Raw genomic sequence first — 6,356 nt, forward strand, 5'->3', positions numbered from 1 at the left:
TTTTATAAAGTTGCTCACGTACATGCCTTTGGTTTTTTTGCAAAATTTTTTGGACGGAGAGAGTTGTTTGCTTTCGTACCCGAACCATGCATAATTTGTTAATTATGGTAACAAACCAAGCTATTGTCTTACATTGCAAAGTATAGTGTTGATGAACCTCTATGTGGTTGCTAAGGCTTCACCAAAGGGTGTAAATGCGAATCCCAATTATTGATGCCACGGGTACTTAGACTTCCCTTGCATCCTTAGTTAAAAACCCAATCATGACTTGACCAGTAAAATTGAAATAAAATAACGACTCAAGAACAAATTACTTAATTCAGTCAAGTGTAGGCACCGCTAAAGTGTCTGAATATTACAACCCAAATAAAACTAAGGATCATCTAAAAGAGCAGAAGAGTATACATGCATATCAATAATACAGGCCCAAATCAAATGAATAGGGAATCAATGAATCATGGAACACACCCAATTAAACAGGTAGTAGTGTCCCTACTGCATTAATAATCAAGGATAACAAAGAGATAAAGGTGCTCTCTAAAACCCAATCAACGATCGCAATCATTCCTGATTTTGGCATCATCACATTCTTCTCGTGATCTTGCCTGAATGCAAAAACTTTAACAAGAGTGAGAGAAAATTTAGGGGGGGGAGTCAGTGTATCAATTAACCATGGGAGTCGCGATCGCGGTTGGTCGACCGCGATTGCGAATATACAAGCTACTACGATCGCATTTAGTGACCGCGATCGCGGTAACTAAGGGTAGGTATGTTCCTCTATTTTCCCTTGTTCAAATTTCCTAATTATCCTAAACACTCTATAGTGTCAGAACATGCATGAGTTGTTTAAGTGGAAACTACAAAAAAGATGATAAAAATGATATGAGCCATCCATGTGGCAATTATGGGTTGCCTCCTACACAGTGCCTTAGTTATAGTCGTAGCACGATATTGGTTTTCATTACTTCATCAAGAAGGGTCCGCAAGTCCTCACTTATCGAACTCTATTCCATCAATTAACCATTCAACAAGTCTTTCCACCTCTTTCTTCTCTTTGTCAACTAAGCTTTGGGGTAACTTCTCCTTTGACTTAGTTCAGGGCATTTTTTTCCCAAGTCTTCTTTCAAGAGCTCCTCCTTTGCTTTTTCACCTCCTGCACGATTTTCCAAAACTTGATCATCGCTTTTGGGGTCGACTATTGTGTCACTAATGGAGATCCCCTTGGATGTAACATTTAGCCATGTGAAGACTTGTCCTATTTGGGTCTCCAACTCATTGATAGAGGATGAATGAGGGAACATAATTTGAGAGAGTAAAAAGAAGTCCTCTTTTAATTCATGGACTATTTTGTCCATTCTCTCAACTCTATTCAAAATTCTTACAAGGATATCCTCCGTTCCACATCTGTCGATGTCAATGGAGCTTGAATCCTTGCTAGTAGTCTAATAATGGTGAGCCACAAAATAGCGATCTTCATGCTCCCTCTGTCTCTCCAATCTCGACTACCAATACAATTCATCCAATGTTGATTCCCACCTTACTTATGATAGGTCGGGTGAGAATTCATCGAGGGATTTGTAAAATACTAAATTTCTTCTCCCATCCTCCTAATGCCTTCATCCTCGCCATGGGATTTTGGTTGATCACCTATGACATACTTGGTTAGGAGCTCAAGTTAAGTCAAGATCTTTTCCAAGTTTTTCTCTTGCTCGTCGCCCCGCTTTTATTGTTCTTTGCTAACCATGGGCTTGGGTGAAAAACTATTGGAAATGATGGAATCTCGGGTATGCAATTTCCGATTTTGATTAGTTACCTCTCTCAACATTTTTGTAGCCGTATTGAAATGCAAGTTTAAGAAAGACCCTTCTCCCGCATTGTTTCCCACCATTTGGTTTAAAGGATATAGAGAACGATAGAATATTTGGAGAAGTGTTTTCCCCAGAATCTCATGGTTTGGGCATTTGTAAAGCTTCCTATGAAATCTCTCCCATACTTCATGAATTGACTCCCCGTTCCTTTGTCTAAAATTAACAATTTCATCTCTTAGTTCATAGACCTTGGAGGGAGAGGAGTATTAGTCTAAGATACTCTTTGTGAGTTCACTCCATGAAGTAATTAAAGTCATAGGGAGTGAGCGGAACCATAACAATGCTTCTCTCGTTAGTGAGAATGGGAATAGACAGAGCCAAAAATCCTCTTGAGTGGTACGTGGAATGCTGAATGATGTACAAACCTCCAAAAAGTTCCTTAAGTGAACATATGGGTCCTCATGTGATTGACCCCCGTATAACCCTATTATTTGTAACACATGAAGCATGATACTAGTCACATCAAACGTCCCTCTCCCATGACGAGGTGGGATACAGTTTTCACACGCATGACCCCCATCATTTAAGCTGCTCTCACCACAATTATCGTCAAATGGTTCTACATGATTAGTGCCTTCACTCATGATTCCGTGTATTCTATAATTACCTACAAAAGATTCAAAACCAACAAGGAAAATAAAGGATGACATCGGATGCTCCCAAGTAAGATTAACACCATACAAGTGAAATCTACACTTCGCTCCCCGACAATAGCTCCATTTTGATAATTCTCAATTCACTCCCATGATTGAGGGGTGAGGCGGTCATTGTCAATTAACCCAATGTAAATTGGGGTCGAATCTCAAGGAGTGAATGCTATAGACTTCAAACCTAGGGGTACTCAAATTACTATAAGGTTACCCAAAATATTAATAAAAATGACATGTATAATTAAATGAGGGAATTGTTTGAAAACTTTTCACACAACCTTCAACAAATATACAGTAAATGCTATCTTTGGTTTGAATTCAAGGGGTGGAGAGATCTTGGGATTATGTATCCTTAGAGGTAAAGCATGTGGGGTAATGTTGGTTTATAGTGGAATTTAGTTGTTAATTAATGAATTGGCTAGGACGAAGATCATTGAGTTAAGTCTTTCAATAAGACCCAACGATTTCACCCATTGGATCTTTTGAGAACCTAACAAGTGTGTAGTTTATATAACCACTCAAACCCTCAACCAAACATCCCTATTTCTAAGATAATGCTCTTAACATGAATTAACACTTTCTAAGCACTTATTCTAAGATTGCAAAGGGTAGTAAACCATAGGCTTAGCTATTCATCATTGCTTTGCCTCCCAATAACCCTCTTTTGAGGATGTTATGGGTTACCTAATATTTACTTAATCTCTCTTTTGAGCCTGACAAAGGGTTTATAGATCTTGGAGCTTGCACTCATCAAACCCATTTGGAGATTTATAGTTTTCACCTATCAAATTCCAATACATAAGCTCAAGTAATGGTGAAATCCATACTGAAAACTAAAATCCATGCAAACACAACAATACCCGAACACAATTACACTATAGTTCAACATAACTCTAATACTAAATTACTTAGCTACTCAGGAAGAAAGTAAAGAGAAATATACCATGTGGGTCAACCCAAGCATTCATCCTTCACAAAGAAACTAAGAAATTTGAGCCTCCTAATTAATTACATACTTTCCCAATTAGAGTTTCAAGCTTGGAATTCAAAACTATGTTATGAGGTAAGCAATCTATTAAAGAGAAAGGCTTTTTTCATATGTATGGTCTTGGGTTAGTCTAGAATATATTACAAAAATTCCCATGTCCATACTCCCATATGACCGCGATTGCATGAGGTTATCCATAATTGCGGCTAATGCGATCACACTTATTGACTGAGATCGTGTTCTAATTATCATCTTGACTAACTGTGACCACGTTACCTGAGGTTCACTAGCTACAGGTCTTCTATTGCACTCTTTTGCTCCATTTGGATTATTTTTAAGCTCCAATCCATATCTTTCTATATTTTGATCTCTATATTTGCAAAAAGAGGATATTTGTGCAGTTATATCCTGAGAATGCCTTATTTTAAAACATAAAACAAAGTAGTATGTATGCATAATAAGTGCGAATGAGTGGTAGGATTACCACTTATCAGACATATGAATTTTCATGAACTCTAGATCATTGAAAAGACATGATCTGAAGAGTGAACCAAAGAATATTCAGAGAAGAGTTCAAGACCTCAGACTCTATAGCCCGAAAAAAGAATAACCAAGAAAGTGTAATATTCCTAAATGCCTCGTAGCCTCCTAATTATAAGTGTGGTGCATGACACACCCATAAATAAGACTCTACTTGACATGGCTTTGTGGACACCCCATGAAACCAAAACCTAAAGCTCTGATACAAACTTGACATGATCCAAACCAGGGCCTTGTTGTAATAGGCAATCCTAAGCACAACCAGGATTGGGAACTACCCTCATTTCTTAATCCAACCACCAAATGCATAATTGAATCAGATAAAGTCCAAACATATAACAAGATAGTGTATTCACCAATGTGGTGAATCTGGGATAAGTCTATATCTGAGACTAACTCAACCAAGTACAATAACCAATAACCAACCTAAATAATGTGGAAACCATAAATCAATACCATGAAAATAAGACAATGGAAGTATACATATGAGTAACATAAATAACCCATACCATGCCTAAGTCTACAGTTTTCCATACAAATCCTCTAGACAAACCAAAGAGTACCTAGTCGGGACATGCCCCCAACCATAGCCAAAAACCAAAGTCCATGAAAGTTGAGATTTATGTAAAGTAAACCATGACATGAAATAGATGCCTTCCAAACTATTGAAGCTAACCACTTTAATCCAACATCGAATGTACCCTAATTAAATCACTGAGCAAGTGGAGTAGAATGGTCTATTCCTACATATCGTGGGTATAGAGTTGCCAGTAGACGGGTTAACGGGTGAACGCTAGCATGTACTCAAGATAAGGATAAAGTAATACCAATTATAAATAACCAAGTAAAACCATCCATATGCTCAAAACCATATATATATATATATATACATGACGGGAAAAGGGATCGGGTTTACCATACCTTTAAAACTTTTACCTTGGTTGTGCAGCATTGCTGTCCTAAACCACCCACAGGCTATATAGGTTCAGCTCCCTTTGCTGAAAAGGCCCTAGTGCGTGTAGCCACCTGACCAGGAAAGTATCTTATGGTATGACTACATCCCCAAAATAAAGTGTGACATCATTCACACGGTCACCAAGACCAACCTCATATCAACAAATATGAGTTTCCAGTTTTGGTCCCCCTGGGACCTCTACCTCCCACGGCTTTGCTAGACATCCCATCATTAATGCCTAAATAAAACCAATTTCTAAATAACCAAACCATTATCCATTTATTAGCCAAATCCATTGATATTGGTATCATCATACCAACCCTTACCTACAAGTATCGTCCTTAGCCAACCATTTATAGGTTTAAGGGACTTTCAAGTGCCCTTCTATTTACCATATTAAACCACTTGGGAGACTTCCATGTTCCCCAAAAGAATAACTAATTAGCCATTTACCATTCTAAAAAAATTAAACCAATTCCATTAATTCATCACTTGAGGAATCTCCATGTATCCCGCACAGTTTACAAAATAGGCAAACCATAGCCACCAAAACCTTTACCCTTTAAATCATTCCAAACCATTTTAAATCATGCCAAATATTTAAAGAATTTATATTATATAAACCATTTAAACCTTGAAAAATAATCCAAAATTGTTTAGAGTTCCATTACCAAACCAAACCATGCAAGAGTTTCAATGAAAAACCAATAACAGAGTAAAAACACTTTTTGAGGCATTTTATCAAACATATTGGGGGCGCACCTTTACCAAGACAAAAACAAATATATAAAACACCATATATAAGGTTACTCAAGACCCATTTAGTTAATCCATAACCAACCAATAACCACATATGCAAACTATTACCAAAAAAGTGTAAAAACATGATTTAAACTAATACCAAATAATATTCATCCAGACCCTCAACATATATTTTGAAAACCACCATTCATGATTCATAAATCAATGTTTAAAACACAATACACTTTCCTTTAGTTTTAAATAAGAATGATATAAGGAGTACATGCCTTATACAAGATGATTCACAGAAGAAATCTTGTCCTTTGATCCATTTGAAGAACATATGAAGAAAACCTAGCATCCAATCTTCAAGAGAGTGTTTGATAGAGTATTTGATGTGTTTTAATACTTTAATAAGTTTTATGAAAGGAAATATAGGTTTATATGACATGAGTACATAAGGTTTTGGGAGTAGGAAATATCTAAACTGCCCTTAACTTTAAACTAAAAAAAGCCACATCCAAGGGTATTTATCCCTTTTACCATTCGTATCCTAGGGTATGAGTGGTACCCCAACTCATAACCAAACCTTGACATGACCTTAACTACTGGTT

The 6,356-nt window shown here is 36.9% G+C and overlaps 1 non-coding gene across 1 annotated transcript; it reads left to right on the forward strand.

The window, feature by feature from the left end:
• Positions 1-1,943: 1,943 nt before the first annotated feature.
• LOC124899066 lies at positions 1,944-2,049 on the forward strand. The gene has a single exon (XR_007056205.1). It is a non-coding gene; the product is annotated as a small nucleolar RNA R71 (small nucleolar RNA).
• Positions 2,050-6,356: the final 4,307 nt, after the last annotated feature.

The sequence above is a fragment of the Capsicum annuum genome, chromosome 5 (genome assembly GCF_002878395.1).
Source record: "Capsicum annuum cultivar UCD-10X-F1 chromosome 5, UCD10Xv1.1, whole genome shotgun sequence".
Lineage (NCBI taxonomy): Eukaryota > Viridiplantae > Streptophyta > Magnoliopsida > Solanales > Solanaceae > Capsicum > Capsicum annuum.